A 27,394-nucleotide genomic window follows, 5' to 3' on the forward strand; every position below is an offset into this window, starting at 1 on the left:
CTATGTTTTCTTCTAGGAGGTTGATTGTATCTTGTCTTATGTTTATATATTTGATCCATTTTGAGTTTATTTTTGTGTATGGCACAAGAGTTTTTAAATTTTGATGAAGTCCAACTTATTTTTTCCTTTGTTGCTGTTGCTTTTGGTGCCATATATAAAGCCACCACCTAATCCAAGGTCACAAAGATTTGTGCCTGTTTTCTTCTTAGAGTTTTATAACTTTAGCTCTTACGTCTAAGTTTTGAGTTAATATTTTTAAATGATTTAAGATAAGAGTCTCACTCCATTCTTCTGCCATCTTTCTTTTTGTGACACTTTCAGTCTGTTTATAAGGCTACAGCCCTCACGGCATTTCTCAGTACAAGTCACTGCTTCGAGGTAAAAGCAGCAGGTACTATTTTTAACAAAATGAAATGACTGGGGAGACAGTACACAGGGCAGTGGGGAAGGGCACGAGCTCTGAAGCCAAACATCACCTCAGTTCTACCACTTACACTATGTGACTGAGTGAGCTACTATCTTCTCTATGCTCAGATCCGCCCCCATTTTAAAATGAGGAGAGAAAAAAATACAGCATTTTCAGAGAGTTCTAAGGACTATCTGAGTTAATACAGGCCAAGCACGCAGAACACTGCAGAGCTCACTGTGAGCATCAAGTCCGTGTTAGCTACTCTTATCAGTGAAGGTCCGATTATATTCATCCTAGGGCTACAGTTTTCCAAAGAAACACAGTTCTCAGAACAACAGCAGAGTAGAAGCTGGACGGGTGATGTGGCTTCCATGACAACATCTCCAATTCTCCCTGGTGTCCTTGCATCCCAGAGCTTCCCACTGGGGACCACTTGATGTTGACAGTCATCTTTGTCCTGTGTACAAGTCTCTCTGTGTTTTGTTTTCCACAGACTTGCAAGTTTACCTGTTAGGTGTCAGATTTTTCACGCCACATACACACAAAACTACACTTGAATCTACTGGAGTAATTCTTTACTCTCTTAGACTCAGAGCTTCTTTATAAGGGTAAAGTATTCTTTCTCTACAGCCTCTTTGTTTCCAGGTCATTTTAGCAACAGTGTTAGAAATACTTGGTAACACCAGAGTAGGAAGGCAAGATTGATTCCCTCAGTCTCAGTTTCTTCAGGAATCTCCTACACATTTCATGAATTTTAGGAGGCACCATTCAATCTGTGTAAACCCATATCACAATATAACTGTCAAGTCTTTCTTTCAAGGGCTGCCTTTTTTCCTTCAATCCCTAATTATCCAGGTTTGGACAAGTTTCCACTCAAAGATGGTTTCCTATCCATTAGAAAGCTTCTGGAACATTTTCCTTCCTAGTCTCCCAAATATCCCATTAATTAGTGTGTGTTTAGCCATTGCAAATTACTTTTAATATTAGTATATGCAAAATATAATTAGATGGGTAACTTCTGGGATCAAATTATGTCCTGGGTGATTACTGAGTTCTGACACCACTGTAACAAACATCCGGATTCATTCATCTGGGAGCACACTGTGCCCTTTTCACCTGGGACATGTGCTGCTCTGATTCCACAATGCTAGTTTGGCTTAAAACAGAATTCCTCTTAAGAATTCCTTTCAGATTCTGTTTGCTATCTCTGTCCACGCACTTCAATATTTTGTACCTCTTTTAAAAACCAAAAGTGGGTCTGTTCAGCCCACTTGTTTGCCTGGTTCACCCTCACTGAGGACAAGGCTTGTCCTGGCTCCAGCCCTCTCATTCACTCCCTCCTTGGACACCCCGACTGCATCATTTTAGTTCAAACCGAGCTGTGTCTGTAGACCCTGTTTCATCCCAGAGCCCAAGCTGAGAGCAAAGCAGCCTGAACTCCACCCGCAGGACATTCCTCACTCAAGAGAACACATCTCCCTCTACCAAACTGAATTCAGGAAGACTTATACTAGGGTCTCACTGAGCTAATAAAAGACTAAATCCACTGGGCGAGGTGAGGCCACAAGGCCTCTGCCACCAGGACAGCCCATCCTCCCTAAACCCTTTTCTCTGATGTTTCCCCATCCTTATCCTCCCACGGGGCTGTTTTAAGGTCTGGTTTCTCCAGTCTCAGGAAACCCACATCCTAGTTACAGCCTCAGTGGAGAATGAAAACAATAAAAGTTAAAAATAAAATGGAAAGCTGGCAGTGGGTCTTGGCATAATAATATTTGACCCAAATGAGGCTTGAGAACTTACTTCTTGGGCCAGGTGAGGCTACCTGCATTCAGCCTCCTGGAGCTGCACACAAGGAGCCTGAAGGGCCAAAGAAATAGAACCACAAGGGGCTTCTTGGCTAAAGAAAAGGAACAGCTCCAGCTAATACGGAACATGCCTGCTGAGCTGCTCGTGGGGCCGAGCGAGATGCCACACACAAGCCCTCTGCATGCGGAGTGGGGCAGGGCAGGACTACACGAGAGGGCTTCTGTGCAAGCAGGGGGCCAACAAACCCAGATGCTTGCAACTGCTCTGGTTTCAACACCGAAAGGTCCTCAGTGGCTACCCTGCCACCATCGGCTTTCTGCAGTTGGCTACTCTCATCCCAAACCAGACCAGGACAAAAGAGGAGGCCAGAAATAAGCTAAGAGATGAGGAAGAACAGGGCACCCTGTCCCTGAGGCAGGACTTTCTGGATCTTAAAGAGCTTTGGTTAGATTCAGTGCAGTTCTCTAAGAGAGAAAGCTCCTTCTTTTATTCAAGCACCCTCAGGCATGCTGCCGGGGAGCCTACCCTCTCCTAGAAGCCACCAGGTCGAATCTGCACTGGGCTGCAGACTTCCTATTAGCTCAGTGGAAGAGACTTCAATCCAGAGTTTCCAAAAGTTTGGTCTTCAGGCCATCTGCATTAGAATCACCTAGTCACACCGATCAAATCTAGTTCTCGGGGCCCATCCCACACATGCTGGATCAGATTCCCCAGCAACAGAATTCAGAATCTCCATTTCTTAAGAAAGCCCCAAATGTGTCTGCTGATTACCGAAGCCTGAGAACTGCACTTCCTGCCTATGTCTTCCTTTACTCACCCACACCCTCAGTTACACACCAGGGCTCAATCTGGACTCCAGTATCAGGAATCCTCAGGTCAAGGAAAATCAGAAGAGAAGTGAACATGACATGGGGCTTCCCCACTTCTCCCCCACATCCCTGCCCTTTTCCAGCTTCTAAATCCCCTCACTCCTTCCTCCACCTCTCACTCCCTTTGGCTGCCCTCTGCGTAGACAAAGCTCATGAAGGCCTGCTCTATTCTGGTGGGGGGGAGGTCTTTGTGTTCCAAAATTACTTCCAATCTCTCCTCCCTCCACTAATCTCTTATTCAACAGCACATTGCAGTTTGTTGTTAGGGAAGCAATCCAGATAAATTCATAGTTAGGGCGGAATGACCAATAGAATATCTCACTCTGCTTTGGAGTTGCTGCTAATCACCCTCAGTGAGTCACTGATTGGTAGAATTAATGGACATCTGGGGGAAATACTTGGGGGGTTTATGAGGGTCTTCCTTAAATCAGTGCTTTCTGATGGCTTCCCTGATTGTCACAAAATCTTAATTTGGCAAGGAAAAATCCCACTAAGAAAGTCATTACATGACTCCTTATAACATATGCCTACAGAGAAGTAATTAAACATGGCCTTTGGTCCTAGGAAGACGTAGGTCTGAATCCTGACTCCACCATTGACTGGTCATGTCTGGGTGACATATGTAACCTCTTACTCCTAAAGCTGGAGATTATGACAATACTTACTTCAGAAGGTTGTTAAATTCAACAAAATTTTTTTCAAAGCATTTGGTATATGGTACTTAATAAATAGTTACTATTATTATTAGCATTATAAGAATGTGTTTATATAATAAGTATTCAACCAAACCACTCTGCTGGATTCAACTATACGAAACTATTTTTCTGTGTTTAGTCTTCATGGTTAACTGTTCAGATAGTCTTGGTGTTCATTTACGACTCTAAAAAACCGGGAGAAACACTGGTCATCGCCAACCTGGTTTTGCCTTGGACAAGGAGAGATTTGTAGAATTAGTCCAGTTTACCAAACGATCCCACTCAGTGTCTAAGGCTACTGCTGCTAATTTCCTCCCGGGTTTTCAGCCTTTAAAATCTATCCAAGGTCAAGGTCACTGAAGCAATTGCCTCAGTCATGTCCTATTAGTGGCACCACGTAGCAAAAGTGAAATGGAGCATGTGGTGGGGACAAGGGCACTGGGATTTCTAATGGTTGGTGCTCAGCTCCTCTGTGCCAGGCCCTCTTCTGCAGGGTAATGATGATGTAACCATGAAGGACAAGGTAGGAAGAAGCATAAACCTGGCTTCTTCAAACAATAGAAACCAAGACAGTCTTGCATTATTGAGACAATGGATGGCAGTCCCAACTCACACTAAATAACTAGAAAATATGTCCATTTGCTGCTGGGAATTTCCAAGACCAAGAAGAAATGGACACATTCAAGAAATAGCCCTGTGAGGCAGAGGTAGTTGATGACCTTTGGGCTTCTACCAAGCTCAATATATGGTGACCCAGAAAGTAAAACCAAGAGGCTCCCCCCAGGAGACACAGAGAAGAAATCTTTCCAACAAATGGGCCCTCAACTATGCCTTTACCATGATTACAAGGTAAAAAATATATATAGTAAATACAAGCAATGCTTAGCTTCTAGAAAAACTAAGAGAGGGGTCAAGGTTCAACAAGATAGGATGTCAGAGGAGGAAGTGAGACAGACCAGAGGCAATGGATGATGACAAAAACACACGGATGGCAACTTAGAGAATTAGAGAAGAGGATAGTGGGACAGGACACCTGCCAAGAAAACAGTGACTACTATTAACCCAAACACTGTAAGCAAGCAAAGCAAAATTAAATTTTAGCAAGTACACAGCACATCATAATAAACAGTAGCCACTATCTATGACTTCAAGATGTTCTTATACAGCATCTATTCCTACTTGATCCTATCTGCTCAATTGTGATCAAGTCTTCAAATCTGCTTGAAAGCAATTCAATAACAAAATTCAAAGTCAACACACTTTGTCATCTCTGGTTACATACATACACAGAGCTCTCAGATGTTAAGAGTGGTGGCTGGCCTAGGAATTTTCATAATCAAGTTACACAGCCCTAGTAGAACTCCTTCTGGGAATCTAAGCCAAGCTCTAAAGGCTCTAATTCTAAGTAACATGGAGAAATTAGACAAAGACATTTTCATTAGCGTGAAGCTTTAGATTTGTGGCCAAAGAGTTGAAAGGAAATGCAAAATCCAATCAGACAGAATAAAATGACAATATAATGCTGCCAAGAGCTAAAGAAATGCAGAATGCAATCAAGCAGGAGAGGAAATTAGCTGCAACCTGAATAAGAATGCAGACGTATGTCTGCCCAAATCAGATGAAAAAAGAACACAAGGCTATCAACTCAGAAGACCAAGGCTGACAATCCATCTTACCTGAAGGGTATGGCCTACAAATCTGTTGTTATAGCAACTATTAGCCCCCTGTTGTCATAGTGATTATAAAATGGACTTACTGGCAGTTCTAAAAGAGCCTGGACATATGCCTCTTCAACCCCAAATCTCTGCCAGATAAACAACTGCATGGAGGCCCAGTCACCCCAACTATTAGCAAGGCAACCTCAGCTGACCTCACATAATGTATCTCCTTCCCTTAGTGCACATGTATCTTGATAACCCTGGGAAGACTTCGAATTAAATATAGAGATGCTGGAGTAAATCAAAGCAACAGTATTAATAATTTGTATTGAGTTGAGAATAATCTTTGTACATTAGGTGTCAAATTGTACGGAATGCCTGAGGACCTGCCACCTTTGGGAATGCGCCAGATTGTAACTGATTTTAGACTCGTGATTGAGTCAAAGGTGAAAATATGAATGTTTTCAAACAGTATTAGAACCCTTAGAAGAACATGAAAGCCTTTCAGCTTGCTCTAGCAGGCATTTAAAGTGATTAAAAGGAGATTGGATATATTCATTTACACATGAAATTTTAATGCTTAAGGAAATGTGATTAACTTTTAAACTAAACGGATTAATGGGAAGTTAGCCTGCCCAACTTGAATTTATTGGCCACTATTTAAAGCAAACATCAAAAAAGTGTTTGTTCTTGGACTCACAGACATAGAGAACAAACTTACAGTTACCAGGGGTTGAAGGGGGTGGGAAGGGATAAATTGGGAATTCAAAAGTTGCACCTCTTGGGGAGCGATGGAAATGTTAGCTATCTTGACTATGGTAGTGGTATACATTTATTAAAATTTATCTAATTGTGTATCTGAAATATGTGTAGTTTACTGCACAGGAACCAAACCACAACAAAGATGTTTTAAAAAATTGTTCTTATTTTACCTATTACCTACTAGATTTATATAAAGAAAAACAAGTATTTTAGGTAAAATAAAGGCATAAAATAAAAATAAATCTAGTTTTCAACTTTAAGAAACCAATACTAATTAAAAGTTAATATTCATTTTTAAAGAATAATCATTTTAGTCCTTCCAAAAATAAACAAATGTTAAATAAGGGGCATTCTACAGAAAGAAAAAGAAAGAAAGAAAAGAAAGGAAAAGGAAAGAAAGAAAAGAAAGGAAAAGGAAAGAAAGAAAGAAAAGAAAGAAAGAAAGAAAGAAAGAAAGAAAGAAAGAAAGAAAGAAAGAAAGAAAGAAAGAAAGAAAAAACTACTCTGCACTGCTCAAAAATGTCCCTGCTGTAGAAGAAAAGAAAGAAGTGTTCCAAATTAAAGAAGACCAAAGGGACATGACAATTCAATAAAATGCATGATCTGGAAGTTTCTTTTGCTAAGAATGTTTCAATTAGTAAAATCTGAATAAGGTCTGTAGATTAGGTAGTACTATGCTATTAATGTTAATTTGCCAATTTTGAAAACTGTGTGGTATTTATCTAAGAGAATTCCATTGTTTTTAGAAAATACACAGTGAAGCATTTAGGAACAAAGAGACACCATACCTGCACTTATCCTAATGGTTCTGGGGGAAAGAAAAACAGAGAAAAGAATAAAATGTTGTCATTTGAAAACTCTGGGTGAAAGGTATACAGGAATTTTTTGTAATATTCTTGCAACTTTTCTGTATGTCCAGCATTATATTTTTTAAAAGTTCAAAAAAAAGAAACACTAATATTAAAGTAATAGTTTTTTTTTTTAAAGGCCACCCTTGGACATCAAGAATCACTCACCAACAGAGAAGCACAAAAAAAGATGATTAAAAACTGGGGAAGTAAATCTGAGGGAGTAGAATTGGACTGAATAAAACGGACAAAAGGAAAACCAGAGAACAGACTATTTAAAATACGTTAAGCTTTCCTCTACTTTGAACTGAAAGTCAGAGATATCCCCTGAGATGACCAAGAACGTGGGATGCCCACAGCAAATGCATGCCCCAGAGTTTAACCCAACAGGGTACCTGAGGTTCAGGGTTACTCCCACCACCCCACTCCCTTCAGCAGAACTCCTCTTCTAGAAAAATCTCCCTCTAGTCCTGATACCAAGAAGAAGAAGGCAGGTCCCACGCCTGGTATCCCCTATCAACCCCAGGCAGGCCAGGACCAAAGGGCTGTGAATCACTCTCTGTAACAGGACAAAAGACCTTATTCACTGGGGAAACTTGCAGGAACAGTAGTTCTCCTGGCGTTCTCCTTGGTAATACAACCCGCCATCCCCAAGCATTCCCCACTGGTGGTGTTCCCAGTACTCAGATATCTGACTTCAAACATGCCTGGCCCTACTCCGAGCCCATGACTAGACTGACCAACCAAATACAGCTCCACCCTGGGTTGCACCAGCCCCATCTATTAGCAAAACCTGAGCCACCCTGTGTCCTGCAAAACAGAGACTAGAGTATACAAAGAAATTTCCTAACAAGATCAATTATTAAAAATCAAAATGAACGTCAAAGGGAATTTGTAGTATCCCTTTGTGCAAATTCTTTAAAGTCACGGGAGAATTTTATTTACTCAGTATTTCAAATATTCCCATGTCTGATACCAGGAGATAGACTTTATTACCTCAAAGTGGTTATACAGTAGTAAATTTAAAATTAAGGAGGGGTGTGTGTGTGTGTGTGTGAGAGAGAGAGACTGAAGTATAGAAATACATCACAATTATCTTAACCTTTCATTAATTCAACAGCTGTCGACTAAGTTCATGTTATATGCATAATGGAAGTTGGGGAAAGAGGGGCCTTCAAAAACACGCAGAAATGAGGGAAAAATTCAAACATGAAAAGTGCTTTTTTAATAACTACTTAGCAAAACATTGCAATGAAATAAGTACAACCTGTCTCACTTTCAAGTCAAGAAATCGAAGAAAAAGGAGGAAAATATAGACAAATGTCAGAAAGATGTCAAATGGCACAACCAGAATTCCTAATAGAGTTGAAAAGTCCCCAGTCCAAGTCTCTGATTTGGAATAACTGGGTAATCCTGGCAAACCACCCTGCTTTTCAAGACTCGGTAGGTGAACTGAACCAGATGGCCTGTAAGGTTGCTTCCAGCCTTTAAAAAAAAAAAAAAATTCTAGAATCTGTGTGCTAGGATGTGCCCCACTGAACATACATCACGGGCCAGATGAGGATAAGAAGAGGAAAAGCCTAAAATAAAGCCATTTCAGAAAATCTTTACATCTAGTTCACACAGAAAAGGAAATGGTAATGATTCCATCAGAAAAAGTTATGAGTATTCAAATGAGGTGCTGCAAAAAAAACTCAAATAAGGAGAAGATCTCTGTTCTGTTTCTCTCGTGATTATTGAGAATAGTCACATCCTCCAGTCTCTGCAGTGCAGACAGTACTTGTGCCCTCGGTGGGAGGAAAGGCAGCGCCCTGGAGGGGCTGTCACTCTCACTCTCCTTTGTCTTTGCATCACCTCCTAAGGAACAAAGACAGTCACCAGCCCCCAATCCCTCGGTTACCTTCACCTTTTCCCAGGATTAGGTAACTCATGAAGGGCCGCTGGCCCTTGGAGAGGCATGTGTTCCAGCCATCCAGTTGCCCCACTGAGGTAACCCACCCTCCCTGGCCTGCTGGGCCTCCCAAATAACCGTCTCTGCTAACAAAAGCAGACCAGACTAGGAGGACCCTGGTTCTAAACCAAGCCCCATTGTTAACTGGCTGTGTGACCTGTAACTAGCTATCTAGCTTCGTGGGCCTCTCACCTCCTCTGAAAAACAGCGACTGACAATTGGACCTATCATCTCAAAAGAATGCACAATCAAACATGCTTTAGATATATCAAATGCCCCTTCAAATTAATAAGAAATACATACATATATATATATTATATATATATAAAATCCTAGTAGGTAAAGAAGTAGATAAAAAGGCTAATCACAGAAGAAGTAAAGATGGCCAATATACAGTAAAACATGTTCATTCATAAATCAAGGAATTGAAAATAACACAACCATGAGATACTACTTCTCATCCAAAAGACTGGTGAAATTTAAAAGATCAGAGGGATGGTATAGCTCAGTGATAGAGTATCTGCCTAGGATGCACAAGGTCCTGGGTTCAATCCCCACTACCTCCATTAAAAATAAAGAAATAAATAAGCCTAATTACCACCACCTCCCAAAACAAAACCGAACAAAAAAAAAGAGTTAAAAGATCATATTAGCAAGGGTACAGGAAGATGAGTATTCTCACACATGTTGGGTGGAAAGAGAGTCTGCCATTACCTTTCTGGGGGAATTTGATGGTACCCAACAAAATATGAAACATGCACACATTTGATCTGACAAAATCTTCTGTAGTACTCTCCCAGAGAAATGTTCTCATCCATGTCAAAATCAAATATATAAAGATGTTGAATGCAGCACTGTTTATTCAAATGTCCATTAATTGGGAGATGGTTAAATAAATCACGGAACTCCTATACCATGGAATATTAAACTACCATGTAAAAGAATTAAGTAGATCTATTTATTTGTGCTGAAATGAAACATATTATGAAACTAGAACAATGCCTGGCACATAGGAGCCACTCAGTATTTGAATAAATGAATACATAGATGCCTTTTCACAGCACTTTCACATATTCTATCTTATCTAATTCTTATGGCAATCCAACTATAAGAGCCAAGCAGGAACGACTGCCCCAGTGGAGGGCAAGGAAATTAAAGTTCAAGGTGGTTATGACCTGCCCAGGATCATAAACCCCAGGCACTGGTCAGTGCTCTTTGGCGGCTGACACTCACTCTGCCTGCAGTGAGGCCAACCTGGGAGAAACTCCACGGAGAAGCACCTAGTTTACAGGCAGCTGGAGGGTCACTCAGTAATTGCTCCTTGCCTGGGAGACAGACTCATCCCTCTTTTATCAGCAAAGCCTTCTGTGAGGTGAGGCTTGGCTCTCTGGACCTCTGCTGCGGCCCATTAGGCATCTAACAACAGGTCTGAAAGGAGGTCATTCAACACCAGGTCATCATGGAACCCTTACCCCCCACCCCCACCCCCTTGCTCCTGGAAGAGAATAGAGCAGGAAGGCAAAGAGGAGCACCTGTGAAGCACCCGCTACGTAGCCAGGCACGATGAACAGGAAAAAATTCATCTGAGCCTTCCTTTACAAATCACCAAGAGAAAAAGACACTGGGTGTTGTTAAGCAAAGTACAGAACATGCCTGCATCTCCACTTAATCTAGGTCAGTCGTGGCTGCAAAAGAAGTCGAGGTCACAGCGAGCTCACTCTGGTCACCCTGCTTGCCAGTGCACACGTCAGAAAGTGCGGGTCTGGGTACCACGTGGCCAGTCGAGCCACTGCTACACAGGTGCCCTGCCTCCAACAGGTGCTCACCTATTCAAGTCAGGAATGTGTATGTAAGACACAAAAGAAAAAAAAAAATCACTGGCTGATTTGTAAAACACACACATTCTGTCCCGGACGAGGGAGAGGAAAGCGTATTCACAAATTTCAGACACTGGGAGTAACATTTCACTTTTATTCACCCCACTTTCCCATTATCAGAAAATGGTGGAAATGGTACTGTGTTTGGGCATTGTTACCTTGCAAGTTTCATCTTAATTACAGAGGCTCTTGGTAACCGTTGCTTAGTAACAAACACATCTGAAATAGACTTGTTGACTTATTATGAGATACTCTTGAAAAGACCTTAGCCCGAAATTCACTGATGGAAAAACAGCAATGGCCTGGTAAGGTAAAAATATTTTTTAAATGAAAAAGAACTCATAAACCTCAGATTTTACCAGATTCCAAAGACATTACTGAATGTCTACAGTAGTTTCATAGTATTTTATGATACTTTGGTACTGATCTATTATTTTCCAAAGCACTTCAGATGCAGTTATCTGACTGAAAGGCTAACTGAAGCTCTGTAAGACAGGCCTGAGATTTAGACTTTTCAGTCAAAGCAGGATTGTCACAGAAGAGCAACAGCTTCTGGGTTTCCACAGGACTGAAATATCCTCCATGGTACAGTTCTGAACACCTTTTCTTTCAAGATTTCAGGAACTGTCTAAGGCTTCAAGTTTTCAAGTCAGTAAGAAAAAGCAAAAGAAGCTTTCCTTCAATCTTTCCAAGAATATTTCTTTAGCACCTGTCAATAAAATCCGTGATGCAAGTGGAAATGGAAATGCATTTTAGGACTCCATCCCACACACGTTCCCAAGAGCAAAACCCCAACCCTGCATGCTCTCCTCACTGAGTGCGTGACCTCCACCTGCCTCCTGACAGGACCCTGCTGTCTGCTCGCCGTTTACACCTCAGGACCTGGGCACCTTCACCCACTCTGCTCTGCTCTTACTGTCTCAGAGAAACGGATCCCTATTTGTGCAGTACATTCCTCCTACCTCTTGTGTCTTTCTGGTATTTTCCACAGCCCCTGCTTCTGCTCAGTCTCTTTTCTTCCTTTTTTGAAAAACTTCTCGAAAGAGGAGTCTCCATTCACCAGCTTTTGTTTCTCACTTCCCACTCAATCCTCAACCACCAGCAATCTGAGTCTGCCTCAGGATTTCCTCTTCCAGTCACCATTTCTGTTGATTTGAGAAAGATTTTGATGGGGAGGAGAGTGTAGTTCAAGTGGTAGAGTGCATGCTTAGGATACACAAGGTCCTGGGTTCAATCCCCAATACTTCCTCTAAAAATAAGTAAATAAGTAAACCTAACTACTCCCCCTGCAAAAAAAATTAAATAAATTAAATTTTAAAAACAAAAAAAGAAATTTAAGACTTCAATTAAGAACAGTGTGTTTCAGAAATGTGTTTTTCTGACATGTTTGTCTTTGTATTTGCAAAAATTCATCTAGATGTTAAATTGCTGGTTCTACCACCACACTCCTCTCAGTGCCTGCTTCACGTGGCTCTGGTGTGGACTCTTAGTTCAGCCTCTAACCTCCTAGTCTCCTGTTCTACTGGAAGACATCCCAGGCTGCCAAAATTTTCTTCCTAAAGACTTTCCTCATCTGATGAACATTCACCTCTGCTCAAAACCCATCTTGGCTCTCCCGGTCCTCCAGCACCGGCTCCTCCAGTCTTCTCACTTCTCTCTGCTATTTAAGTCCACTCCACCCTAACCCTTCTGCCCAGGGAGTCCCTCAAATTTGCCACAGTTGAAGCCTACACCCCTATGATGAGAAGAATGAGCCTCCATTGAGGCAGGAAAGAGAACATCGGCTCAGTGGACACCTGTCCAGGGCATTCCATCTGGTCGCCCAGCACATCACAAGTCACCTCACCAGCCTGCTCCACTCATGTGCTGGGGCTGCCTGGCCCCACCGGCATTTGAACTTGAGGACATGGGTCTAAGCCTTTCTACTGGCCTTCCTGTAGCCAGAGTCACTTATTCATCGATTTCTTCATCGAACAAATACCTATCAAGCGGCAAACGTATCCATTTGACAGGCATGGTTTGTAGGCAGTGGTGACGCAGTAACAGAAAACAGTGACACTCTCCCTCATCTCACAGAGCTCCTAGAATAAAGCGTTATTCAAATAAGTATAAAGTCAGTGCTAAGAAGAAAGATACATGGCTTTAAACATGTACAGTAGTGAGACCAGCCAAATCAGACAGGACATCCCTGTGAAGAGATGAGAGCCAAAGCAGAAAAAGGCACCAGCTAAGCAAAGTGATGTGGGGGCAGGCAGAGGTGAGGAAGGTGGCGCTCCGGGAAAAGGAACAGCGCGTGGTAAAGGGGCTGCTCCTTTGCAAATTCTTTACACTGTCTACAGTCATCCCTCAGACTTCAAGGAGGACTGTTCCGAGACTTGTTGTGAAGACCAAAACTCACGGATGGTCAAGTCCCAAGGCCGCGACCCCAACTCCCAACACATTCACACACAGGAGCCACAGTCGGATGCATCCTCAGAGGCTCAGCCCACAGGGATGGAGGGAGCGCTGTACTCATCACTGGAGCCTGCCAGCCTGCAAAGTTACACTTCTTTTTCAGCATGTCATGCTGACTTCTAAACAAAGTTGTTTAGAAAGACTTAACACTGAAACAACAGGGCCTAGGTTTTAAAACACATATTTACAAAAATATTTTTCTACATCTCGATACCCAAGTTTTATTCACAGCTTGCATCTTTTTTTTTTAATTGAAGTACAATCAGTTACAATGTGTCAATTTCTGGTGTCCAGCACCATGTCTCAGTCATGCATATACATACGTATATTCGTTCTCATATTCTTTTTCATTAAAGTTTATTACAAGATATTGAACATAGTTTCCTGTGCTATACTGAAGAAACTTTTTTTTAATCTATCCTTATATATAGTGACCAACATTTGTAAAAAAAAAAAAAATGGAACGCTTCATGAATTTGCATGTCATCCTTGTGCTGGGGCCGTGCTAATCTTCTCTGTATCATTCCAGTTTTAGTATCTGTACTGTCGAAGCGAGTGCTTGCATCTTTTTTAAACTAAGGATTTATATCAGAGTATTGTAAGCATTCCCTTCTCTTCCACTTCCTGACAAATTCCACTCAAAACAGCTGGGGCCATAAATTTTAATTTGCCATTTCCTCCAAAAAAAGTCACTTTGATGTAAAATAACTTTGCCTTCCTGCTAATATTTTATAAGGAATTAAAACTGAAATGATGGACTAAGAGTCCCCCCAGTTTGGCTCCATCCACAGACCTACACAACAACAGTATGTGGGGAAAAAGTCAGTCATGAATTCTGGAGAACATTCAACGTGTCTCCAAACATTTGCACTGCCAAGAAACAAAACGAGTGGGGATGTTTTTGGCAAGTGTAAAAATGAGATGTGAAAACTTCAGAACAATGATCTGTGTATATCCATTGGGTTCAAGAGACAGTCATGATGTGCTCCCAATTAACCTTCATAGCAACCACTGTTTGTACACCTTCTGCACAAAAATCACCACCGAAGCCAACGGCGCTGGCAGACCACTTTAAGGCATTTATTATGAGTCCACAAAATGAAAACTTTCTTCAAATGTTTTCCTAGGTGCCTTAATTGTACAGGAAAATTAACTGGAAGTAGAACCGTGCCAACCTTGAGCTGCAGAACAAGGTTGCATTGTCAAAATGCGTACACAGCCAACATGGTACTCTGCGTTCAAGAGAGGTGACAGGAACGTTTCTTCGGCCAAGCCGAGGGAAATTAATGACCACCACTCAGAAATACCCGGTCTGTGAGGGCAATGCCCTCAGCCCCGACTGTCACGGGAGGGCAAGACAGAGGAGGATGGAATGAAGAAGGGCAAAGAAAGGAAGGAGGTCCTCATCTGCTGGGAAATCAACAAGACTCGATCATTCTACAGGATTTTTCTAAACTAGCCTAGACCTGCAGTACATTTGGGAAATAAATATCTATTTTTGCACATAAAATAATGCCCACAAATATCCACCCCACTTAAGTCAAAAGTAGTACTTAGTCACTGATGAAAACAGAAACCCCCTCCCTCCCACCCCATGCTGTCCCCTTCCTCAGACCCTCATTGTCCTGGCAACTTCTCAGGATAAAACTCCCTTAAGGATTGGGGCCTCATGAAAACTCTGGGTTCATTTTTATGATAAAATACACTCTTGTTTACACTAAAGGTGATACCAATACACCCAGTATGGGACTGTCCCTCTGGCATATACACACCAAAAAAAGCCTTTGGGGGGTCCGTTTGTACATTATTTCCACAATAGCCAGTATGATCCTGTTAAAAACTTCAGTCACACATCACGTTACTCTTCTGCTCACCCCGTAGCCTCCCCCCAAGTTTTGCTCAAATCATAAGAACTAGATTTCCCTGACCAACAGATTCCTCATTGCAAACCATTCTGCAACCACCATTGACAAATATCCAGCATGAATCCAGAACAGAAAAATTCAAAAAGAGAAAGAAAAGCATGTCATGTCATCCAGACATTTCACTAGCCTGGCCAAGTGTAGATTGGGTAATATATTTGGTTCTAGACACAAAACTCTATGCAGAACAGAAATCTGACTTCCTGTTTGGAGGGGATAAGGAGACATGCATCAAGTTCTAATCCAGGAACTCAATGACTACGAATCTTTTCCTATTTATTCTGCTAAAGTAAAAAGGGACTTCAAAAAAAATTCTGCATCCACTTCCTTGTTTGTAACAACACAGATAGTGGAGTAATCCAACAGCAGCACCTCCTTTCGTACTTAGAACCAAAGTCTTGGTCTCCTTAGTCTCAACCTCCCTTGCCATCCTTTGCAGATTTCTCTGGCCTCGAATCCCAGATCTCTGATCGGCCAGTCCCAAACTGTTACCCCACACCATGGGCCCTCTGTCTCATAAATGTGCACTGATAATGGGGACAGGTAGCAGGTGCAGGTCAGGCTCTTCACATGCACTGTCTCATGTAAAATCTCCCAACAGCTCCAGGTGGTAGGTGCTTTTATTATCCTCATTCTACACATAAGGACCCTGAGGTTGGAGAGATGAAGTGACTTTCTGATTGAGTCCAGAGCTCAGACTGAAATGTCCTACTTCAAAGCCTGGGCTCTGAATGACTGCACCATACGGCAAGGTTACAAAGGCTAATGTGTTGCAAATTGACTTCTCAAAAGTACCGTAGTCTTCCCTTATCTGTCGTTTCACTTGCCACAGTTTCAGTTACCTATGGTCAACCCAAGTCCAAAAATAATAAATGAAAAATTCCAGAAGTAGGGGAGGGTATAGCTCAAGGGGTAGAGTGCATGCTTAGCATGCATGAGGTCCTGGGTTCAATTCCCACTACCTCCTCTAAAAAATAAAAATAAAAAACCAATCTAATCCACCCCTGCCAAAACAAAATAATAAAATAACACAATAATAAATAAAATTTTTAAAAATTCCAGAAGTAAACAATTTGTAATATTTTAAATTTTGCGCCATTCTGAAGACCCTGATGAAATCCTGAGCCACCTGGTCTCACCCACCCAGGACATGAAGGACCCCTCTGTCCAGTGTGTTCCATCCATTAGTCAGTCACTCAGCAGTCCTCTGGGTTGTCAGATTGACCATCACAGTGTCACTGTGCTTGTGTTCAAGTGACCCTTCTTTCACTTAATGACAGCCCCCAAAGTGCAAGAGTGACCATGCTGGCAATTTGAATACACCAGAGAGAAGCAGTACAGGGCTCCCTCTAAGTGAAAAGGTGAACGTTCTCAACTTAATAAGGAAAGGGGAAAAAATCATATGCTGAGGCTGCGAAGATCCACGGCAAGAACGAATCTTCTATCCGTGAAATTACGAAGAAAAAAAAAAAGAAATTTGTGCTAGTTTTCCTGTCGCCCCTCAAATTGCAAAAAAATTAGGGCCACAGTGGGTAATAAAAGCTTAGCTTAGAGGGAAAAGGCATTAGATTTGTAGAGTAAGATATTCTGAGAGAGAGAGCAAAAGACCACATTCACATAACTTTTACTACATTGTATTATAATTGTTCTATTTTGTATTAGTTATTATTGTTAATCTCTTACTGCACCTAATTCATAAATAAAACTTTATCATAAGTGTGTACATGTAGGAAAAAACACAGTATATACAGAGTCCAGTACACCTTGAGGTTTCACGCATCCTCTGGGGGTCCTAGGATCTACCCCCCAGGATGAGGGCAGACTACTGTAGACAGGGAAATAAAATGCCAGTCTTCACAGTGTAAAAGGAAGATGCAGGGCTGTGTTTATATTTGTTAAATGATTTAAGTGTAATAAGGCCACATAAAATAGAACTGGCAAAATAGGAAAGTTCATCATGAACAATACATGACATATTTTTCAGAAATGCTTCACCTTCCTCAGTGTTTTTAAGAAATGTTTGCTAAATACTGACTTAACAAAAAGAACCATTCCCCAGCTCAGAAGAGAATGCTTTATAGTATTAATACCACACAGAAAATAAATACTCTTTAAGGCAAACACTAACGTCAGACTTAGAAAGTGAGCCACCACGTAAATGAGCTGTAACATTAAGTCTTCCTCTGCTGCACTCCTGGGCCTGCACACCACCTGTACGTTCAGAAACTCGTAATATAAAACAGAGTATGAAAAAAAAAAACCACTACAACACTCAACACGATTCAGAATGTTAAAGAGATGAAGTATGTGCATTTTCCTCAACAACATCATAAAATAAGTCTTCAATATTTTCACCATGAGGTTTTTCTTTTTACTTTTTTAAAACTTAAGCTTCAAGCTAACAAAAAAACAAACAAAAAAAAGAATGTCCCCCTCAAACTCCCCTTCAAAATCTCAGTCTTACAGAAAATCTAAAACAATTTGAAAAGGCATTCCAATTTGAAAAATACACTTTTGGAAAAGAGTGCTTTTGAGATCGACAAGTACTGTGCCCATAAAAATTTAACACTTCAGCTTTAAAATTCACACTCGAAACCCAGGTAATTGCTGCGTTGCTAAGGCTCAAACAATTGCTACACTTGAAGAGGACACTAGAGCAGCAGAAGGGGTAAAGCATTGCCCAGTTCTACGAAGAAGAGAGACTGGACAAGAGACACTTGGAAAAGCAAGTCGGGGTCATGAAAGGTCCCGCTGGTGGAGGGCTGCACCGTGATCATGATAAACACTCATCTCCTCTTCCTCCCGTGATCAGTCCCTCTGCAGAGACAAGCCCCACTGCATGAGGACAGAGGCGGCCGGTCTCCAGGCCACCTGCCTTTCTGACCCTCAAAAGCCAGATGGGTCACCACACTAGTCTCAGGCCAGGCCCAGAAATCCTCTTTGGGGTCAAAGGTTTTTAGAAAAATGAGAAAGGTCCGTCACACCTCAAGGCTGACTTTCTGGCCACTCAACTGGTAGAAACAGAAAGGACCAGCAGAAACTATAAGAAAAAAGAGCCACCGAGAGGCATCCCTTTATTTCAGGGAGGAGGAAAGATACTAGTGTCACTGGAAAAAGGCAGCTCAGTCCTTTCTTTAAAGGCCATAAGAGCTTTAGGATTTGGCATCTGGTGGAGTGGGTTGTAAGCACGTGCACAAAGCAGCACGTATAAATATACGGAGAGTTATCGAAAAATTAATTCAGGATAGAAACATAAACAGGACTTGGGAGGCCCTGAGAGTCAAGATCTGATTACAAGGGGGGAAAAGGAGGTGTTTAGGATTTATTTTCACAGTCAGCGGGTGAGGGTGGAGGAGCGATGCTGTTTTTCAAAATACACATGAACTCCGTGGTGGATAAGATTTCTATCTGGTAATAAAGTTCACCTGGGAGAATAGGTTACCCAGGACGCACGTCTATGAAAACAAAGCAGGACCCACACAAGGTTCCTCACGGGCCCCCCTGCGCTGCAGGCATGTATGTGAGGAGCCCAGCTCTTCTACACAAATGGCAATGTTGCAAAAGTCAGTCTACGCAACCACCTCTTGCAACACAGATAAAAGTCTTCACCACTTAACAAAATGATAAAAGAAGTTTTTAGTGTGAAGCCATCTGAGGAAGTGTCACGGTCAATCATTAAATTCTGAAGTGGAAATATAAATCCTAAAATGCAGGAATATCGCAATGATAAATCTCCACACCCGAATCTTTCAAATGAATGAAAACGTTAAGTTGCAGTCAGGAGATTTTTTTTCTCTCCTTTTCAAAATAAAATGATAAGAATACTGTCACTGCCTATGAAATTTTAAACTGTATTTCTTCTGGCCTTTTCCATTTGAAACTGAAATTCATTTCCCTATAAATATTTTAATGCCATTCTCCTGTGAGCAGGAACCATCCATCAGAGAACAATTTCATAATTGTTTCATAGGCTTGCAATGCACACGATGTCACAGAGTAAAGGTCCTGAGTGGACTAGAAAGTGGTTATCATACCTTTAAAATAAGACTGAGGGTGAGGGTATAGCTCAGTGGTAGAGTGTGTGCTTAGCATGCACGAGATCCTGGGTTCAATCCCCAGTACCTCTGTTAAAAATAAAAAAGTAAACCTAAGTACCTCCCTACCCTCAAAAAAAAAAAAAAAAAAAGAAAGACAGAAAGAGAAAGAAAAGAAGAATATGGCATCAGACAGATACTGTGGCCAAGATGTAGTAATTCAAATGCAGATTAAACCAGTGCCTCCATGGGAGGAGGACAGGAGATGCGCTCACCATAAATTTCATTTATGAAAATTAAGAGCATTGAATACCTTTTTCAAAAAATGCAAAGTTTACTATGTATTTCCCTTCTTCTATACCATAAAAATAAATCAGGCTAATTTTGCTTTGCTTGACTTTTATTAATGAATCTGTTAAGATTCAAATCCCTTAAAAAAGATAAATTCAAGTCCTAACCCGCAGGACCTCAGAATGTGGCCTCATGTACAGACAGGGTCTTTACAGAGGGAATCAAGTGAAAGCAGGGCCATCGGGGCGAGCCCTGATCCAACATGACTGGTCCTGACAAAAAGGAGAAACTCAGCCACAGAAGCACATGGGGAGTGTGCTATGAAGAAACACACGGAGAAGACAGCCGTCTCTAAGCCAAGGAGGGTGGTCCAGGACAGATCCTGCCCTCACACACACCCCCAGTCCCCAAAAACCCGACCCCGTGGACACCCTGATTTCAGATTTGTAGTCCCCACAACTGCGACACAATGCATTTCTGTTATTTAAGCCCCCAGTTTGCGGTTCTCTGTCCGGCAGGCCTAGCAACTGACACAGAAGCCACGAGGATGTTTTCTTCTGAGCCTCACACACTGCCTCGGGACTGATCCGCAGGAGAATTCTGCCAGGAATTAGTGTCACATTTATTAGGCTGTGACTCCTACAATCTGTCTCTCCTTCCGCTTTCTAAAACGTGGAATATTTTCCCATCTCCAAAACTCCCAAAGCTCTCTTCTGCAGACACTTTCTCACCGCGAAGAGGCAGTAAGGAGTGTAACTAACGCTTAGACAGTATTGGGTCTGAGTCAACCGTTAACATTCATCTCTCTTCCTCCCAGTCCCAGAAGAGGCAGTAAGTTCTTACTGTCACCAGCCTCATGTGGCCAACAGGCCAACAACATCATTTTACAGGTGAGGAAAGGGAGGCACAGCCAGGCAAAGTAAGTAACCCAGCTGATGACCAGAGTCCGTTCTCTCTCTCTTTTTTTTTAACCACTCCTTTTTTTATTGAAGTCTAGTTGATTTAGAATATTGTGTTAGTTTCAGGTGTACAGCAAAGTGATCCAGTTATATATATTTATATATCTTCAGATTATTCTCCACTACAGGTTATTACAAGATATTGACTATTATTCCCCATGCTATATGGTAAATCCCTGTTGATTATCTAATTTATATATAGTAGTGCAGATGTTAATCCCAAACCTGGAGTCCATTCTCTTAAATTTCTCCACCACCATCCTAACCATCACACATTCAGGGCCAGGGCTCTGAGCCCTCAGCTCCAGGACCACATCTGCAGGGCCTTCTCTGGACCTAAGATGACATTCATCTGGATCCAGAGATGATCCGAACTTCATCCATTACCATGAAGAATGGCTTGACATCTTCTTACTCTCGGGTCTCCTAGCCTCTACTTCTTAATGATGTTTGTGGGTCTTTTCCAGTTTTAAACATCTTATTCTTGGCTGAAAGGATGAACCCTGACAAGGAGCTGAATAATTCTACTTTTTTCTTCGTCATCTGTTATTACCCCAGCATCGTCCCCAAGCCACGGTTCAGCTTTTTCTCTCAGAACATAAGTGCTTTTAAAGCTCTTCTGTCTCTAGAATTTTTCATGAGCCATTGCTCACGGTGACCCTAGGCTTTCGTGATCCTAGTCTTCTTGTGTGTGCATTTCTGAAATCTCAGTTTCCCACCTTTTAAACTGTGTGTCATCCTAACTGGAGCTGGGAAGGCTCCAGGGGGTGGTGCCCTATATTGGTCTTTTTTGTCTTTTGGGTTTTAAGACACATTCCTCATTTTCTCCCTCACTGGAGTAATTAACATGTCTTCATGTTTCAAAGTCTTCGATCTCACAGACCCACCTTTTTTTTTTTTTTTCCTTCTTTCATTGATTCAGTGAATCTTTATTAAAGGCTGACTATGAGCCAAGGACCATTCTAGTCCCCAGGTCCCCAGGGGGAAGGGAACTCTATGTGGCTCCCACCTCACAGAGTGTCTCAGAACCTAGGGTTCCCTGAACACACACGCCCCCTCTCGCTTCTCTCACACCGTGAACAGGCTTCCTGAAGCCTGGGATGTGGTGGGACCAGCAATCCCTCCTTTCACGCCAATGAACTTCAAGATAAGAGAGCACTTGCTCCAAAGTCCTCACAATCACCACATCTCCAACCCGCACTTCCTTAGTTTCCACGGTAAGTCTGAAGCACCTTGAAAACAGTGAAACTATAAACAAACACAGAGCAAAAAAATGAACTGATATTCTTTCTTCAACTTCCAGTATCTGTCTCAGTAAAGCCTCCCTTTACACTACATCCTGCCTCTGTGCCAAAGTGTAAGTCTGTTGAGAAAGCATCAGTTACCTTCCCATCTGGACCGGTGGCCCCCTAGTCCACCTCATCACAGTTTCTCCTTCATTTCATCCTCATCCAAGTGTTCTCCATCATTTCTTCACCTCCCAGCTTCTTGCCTTCTACACAGGGACTCACCTATTAGAACTGCTTCTCTTTTCGCACAGCAAGCCCTGCCGCCTCCACGACTGAGTTATCACTCTGTCCCAGCCACACACTGGCCATATCTCTGGATCTTACGAACCATCATTAGTGTCCATCCTTCAGCGCAGACGGGCAAGATCATCCACATTCCCCTGCTGGTCTCTTCTGGGAAGGACTGGATCCTTCCTCCATCCTCCATTCAGGTTCTTCTTCTTTTCTTTTCTCTTGTTCAACAGACTGTTGTTTAAACCCAAGAGGGAGAATTGTTTCATAACTGTCTTTGTGTCCCTCAGAATTTTGTACACGATTGCCTTGTATCTGATATGGGTTCTGCAAATACTGGTTTGGAGGGGAGGCTACAGCTCAAGGGGTGGGGCGTATGCTCAGCATGCACAGCATTCTGGGTTCAATCCCTGGCACCTCCTCTAAAAATAAACAAATAAACGTAATTACCTCCTCCCTCCCCCCCAAAAAAGAAAAGCAAAACAAATTTAAAATAACCTCACAACCTGGTTTGACTGAATTGCTCAAGCATATTGTGAGGTCCCATGTTTATATCCTCTAGATGAAGACATCCCCTGCCAGAAAACCTAAAGCAATGATGATAAACACTAAACTGAATATAGATTCTTTATCCTCAAAGAGAATAAAATGGGGAGGGGACACCAAACTGTAGACTTCCACAAACCCCTCCCTTAGAGTGAACATGACACACAGGGTCCCAGCACCACCTCCCCAGCCCTCCCTCTGGGTCGAAGTAGAAAAACCATAAACTTGGACACAGCGGGTGTCTGATGCACCCCAGGGCTGGGTGTGTTTGATTCTAGAAATAAGTGGCAAATGTAGGCAAAGATTTACCCGAAGAGACCTGGAGAGAAAAAAATGACAGTTTCTACACACTGAGAACTCATAGGTATAAGGTGCTGTGCTGAATTCTTCAAAAAGATCAAGCTTGACAACCACTGCCTCCCACCTACAGATGAGGACAGAGGACGACATGTGACCAGGAACTGCTGAGTAATGCTCCCCAGGGTTGGGGTGTGAACTCAGGCTGCGGGGCTCCACAATTGCTACAGTCTGTGCTACGCTGCCTCTTCAAAATCATCATTAACCTTTCCTCTTCTTTATTTTTTAACTTTTTTTAATTTTTAGACAACTTTCCATTTACAGCTATTACAAAATGTCGGGCACATTCCCCACGATGTACAACACATCCTTGAGCCTGTCTCACACCCAGTAGTTTGTATACTCAGGTCTTTCCTTTATGTTACCACCTGTTTTCTCCTACCAGGGAACTGAACTTTAAATCCTGAGGAGCAATCTCTCCTGACCCACCAGCCTACACCAGAGAAAGATGCCAGCATGAGGAGGCTTACTGTCCAATGAGGGACTGCCGCATCCCATGCCACATAAATGTGCTTTTAGAGTCAGTCTAAAAGTCGTGTCTATTCAGGGCTCGTACGTACCCATCACTGCAGAAAGAAAAGACACAAACTGCTTTTCTTTCAACATCTGTCAAACTGCCATCACTTCCTGGGTAGCAGCCCCTGTGTACAAGTGACAGGTGCCTTCACTGAGCCCTCAGGTCCATGTGACACAGGAGACACACAAATAAACCAGCTTCTTGACTCCTGGCCAAGCAAACCTGACGTTACGTAACTACCATTGGAAAAAAAAAAAAGACCACAGAGGCAAACCCTCTAAACAGGATTTTCCTTCTTTAGCAGCCTCTGAGGAAGAATTGTTCCAATGTGGTGTTTCTATTCCTGACAGGAATAACCCTTAATTATTATGTGCCTTAAGCATCTAGATGTGTTAAAATAGAATTTCAGTTAATGTTAAGAAAATCGGAGACCTACGTCAGTGGCAAAAGAGATTTTAAACACAGAAAGAGAGAGAAAGGGAGAGGGCACGCCTGGCACGGGGACTGGGGAGGGGGAGGGGACAGCACAGTTTCTGCTGAGCCATTTGTGAAGTTCTGGAAATCTGGGAGAAAAGATAGCACTGAAGAAAGACACTTAAAAAAAAAAAAAGTTAAATTCTTCCATAAGAGAATGCAAAAGACTTTTCCTTTATCAGGGATTAATACATTAATCTCCAATTACATTTTGTTTCAGGAGATAAATAAATCATGCTTATTTCCAGGAAAAAAATATACAGCTATGCCAGCGAATGTCTACACGGCCTGATGTCTAACACACAGGATCCACTCCGAAGACTTCGGGAAAACACAGTCGCAGGAAAGAGATTTTACCAACTACCTCTGCAGACATCATTCTTGTCATCTTTCGTTTGGCTACATGTCAGTGACCAATAATCTAGCTATAAATTTCAATATTTCACCGAAACAGAGGAGTGGTAGCTACTGTTCATGTGTCTTATCCGTCTGAGCAAGGCCAACTCCACAGGGGTCACCACATGGATGCTCATGGAAGGAAAGCCTGTTCGCTCCGGTTGAGTCTGCTCTCAGGGAGGAGTGCCTGAGGCTCGGCTATCCCGCTCAGGCCCCCCAGGGGGCTCACTGCACCCCCAACAAGGCCAGCAGGGCAATGTGCTCCACGGCAGGGACACTCCCCAAGCACACAGTAGGTGCTAAAGTATACAAAGGCGATTGGGACCATGCCCACCCTCAGGAATGTAATTTGCCAATAGGAAAGACTTGCTTATTTATAAAAAATCAAATCTAGACAGTTCTATCAAGGGTCCGTCCACAAACAGGTCCTCCCACCACCTCCTGTGTGTGCAGGCAGCGAACCATCCTGATGCCTTAACCAACTTCTATCGATCAACTAGGTAGATACGGTGGGCTTTAGATCATCATTCTTGTCATAACTGGATAGAAAGGGTCATGATACGAAAGAGCAAAACTGTCCTGAAAGTTCAAACAGGACATCCCATGAGGACTCCGAGAAGTACGCCTGTTGTATAATAAAGAATCTGACTAGCATTTGTCCCTGGTTCCTGGGACATACTCTAAATAGTTGGAATTTCCTGAGCAACTGGAAATATCTTTGATATTCATGAGTCCCTGGGTCCATACCTGAGTTATACTAATGAGATGCTCGCGCTGGAGCTGGCCACTCCACAGATCCTGTGATTAGAGGCTTGGGGCTCTGAGCAGGGTGAAATGAGTGGACCTCATCCAGGGAGGGGAGCAAAGCTGGAGGACGAATAACCACACAGCCGAAGAGTCATCATGCCTGCACAGTGAAACCCACTGAAAACTCTGGACATCAAAGCTCCAGATTTGGTGGAGATCTCTGGTTTGTCAATGCATGGATGCATCCAGAGAGACTCATCCTGATTCCACAGGGTGAAGGCAGGAAAGCTCCATGTCCAAGACCCTCCCAGACCTCGCCCTACGTGTCTCCTTATTTGACTGGTCCTGCCTCTCATCCTGTATGATAAAACAATCATCTTAAACATAGAACTTTCCTGAGTTCTGTGATTCATTCTAGCAAATTGTCAAATCTGAAAGGGATGTGGGACACCCCCCCACCGCCCCCAAATTTGTAGCTAGCTGCTCAGAAGTGTGGTCAGCCTAGGGCTGCATGAACCTGCAGTGGCGTCTGAAGTAACAGCTGCCTTGTTGGGGACTGCAAGCTTCACTTAGGGAGCTGATGCTAATTCCGGGTGGTGAGCATCAGAATTGCACTGCAGCATTGCAACACCCATTCTCAATTCCTGAAACACAGGCCAGAAATAATCCCTTTAAGAAGCAAAGCTCTTGCAGCTGACTTGACTTCCCCCACCCCCAGCCCAGCTCCAACCCCAGGCTGAGAACTTCCACGGTCCAGTCTCAGCAGGAAACCACCTTGAGTGGGCAGGCAGACGCAGTTCCAGAACAAGGCAGGCTTTCGGGTCGGTGATATAATTGAGGTATAAAAACTGCAATGGTCACACAAAGAGGGAGTCCAGTAATTGACTGAGAGACTCAGAATGGCTTCACAAAGGCTACCACAGCTGTGTGCCTTTCAACTTTAAAACAGGGGAGGGCAGGAGGGCATGAGAACAGCATGAGAAAAGGGTCAAATCACTGTGTCAAGCTTTATAACGATGAAAATCCTACCTGACTTTTATTACCTCCTTCCTATGTGCCTGAAACTGTGACTAAACTTATTATCTGGATAACCCAATGAATCCTGAATCCTATGAGGGAGCATCTACTATCATACCCATTTTACAGGTGCGGATACTGAGACTTCGTCCAAGAAACTGGATGAAGGCATCAGAGCTGGCTTTTCAGTGTAGCTGGAGAGGAGGAGGGTGAAAGGATGTGGATAAAGTGTGAAAAGCCCTGGGTATCAGAAACCCAATTTTTTTTTTCCTGCAGGCAGTGGGGAGCCACCAGAGGTGTGCATACGAGGGAATAATATGACCAGAACCATGGTTTCAAAAGATAAACCGTGGTAGCAGGAAAAGCATTCAAAACAGAGAGACCGGGTAAAGGACGGCAGTTGGATCACCAGCCAAATATGATGGGAACCGGAAACAGGGTGAGGACAGAGGGAATGAATGTGGGATAGGGGTATAAGAAAAGGAGGTAGAGGAGACGACAGAGATACATGGGGCTCAGGAGCCTGGGTGGACGGTGGGAAGAGCAGCCAGGAGAAGATGGCGCAGGCGTCCATGCAGACCATCAAAAACACGTCTGCGTATACATCTCTCGGTATCGATGGTGCATTTAACCACACTGCTCTTGGCGCTGCTGTGCAGTGCCTGAATTTGGTGGTGTTCACACCCTTGATCCAATAACAGATCACGAAGGCAGATTTAAGGATGGAATTCAATACTGGCAGGCGACCATCTAACTCCACATCCCAGCTCTCTGGCCCCTGGCTGAGCACGGCCATCCCACTTCTCCACCCTCTCTGTGTGGTTGACCCGCACCTGCGTTGAAGGGATAATGAGCATCAGGGGAGCTGACCAGGGGTTTTTGTCTAAATGGCTTTTTAGACTGCCGAGCTGACGCAGAAGTATAGCAGGCCACCAGTCTGGGGATCACCCTGAGGCCATCACAAAGTACACACGTCGAATTAGTTTTCTTTCAGCTCTTCTTAGGGTTCAACAGCAATGAGCGGACAAAGAGTGTGGAAAAGTAAACAGAAGCTGAAGTCGACGCAAATCCCTCAAGGATTCCCCCCTAAGAAAAATGCACAGATAAAATTAATGCTGGGTTTCCAGTGCTGGAATAAACAGTCCTTGCCACTCAAACCTGGTCCCTCCCACAACTTCCTGTTTCCTGGTTCTGTCTGTGCCCCCTGACGAGGTTCCATGAGAAAGCCTGCAGAACTGTCACATTCATCAGCAGAACTTTAGAATCAAAAATCATCCTTTTACCA

General features: G+C 42.9%; 1 protein-coding gene and 2 non-coding genes across 4 annotated transcripts in view; 1 reads left to right on the plus strand and 2 right to left on the minus strand.

The window, feature by feature from the left end:
* NEBL (nebulette) overlaps window positions 1–27,394 on the minus strand; it is a 310,416-nt gene that overhangs the window by 274,341 nt on the left and 8,681 nt on the right. The gene's annotated exons all lie outside the window — the stretch shown is intronic.
* TRNAP-AGG (transfer RNA proline (anticodon AGG)) lies at window positions 9,492–9,564 on the plus strand. Its single transcript has one exon. It is a non-coding gene; the product is annotated as a tRNA-Pro (tRNA).
* LOC116150608 (U6 spliceosomal RNA) lies at window positions 13,782–13,888 on the minus strand. Its single transcript, XR_004134340.2, has one exon. It is a non-coding gene; the product is annotated as a U6 spliceosomal RNA (small nuclear RNA).

Source organism: Camelus dromedarius, chromosome 26, assembly GCF_036321535.1.
Source record: "Camelus dromedarius isolate mCamDro1 chromosome 26, mCamDro1.pat, whole genome shotgun sequence".
Lineage (NCBI taxonomy): Eukaryota > Metazoa > Chordata > Mammalia > Artiodactyla > Camelidae > Camelus > Camelus dromedarius.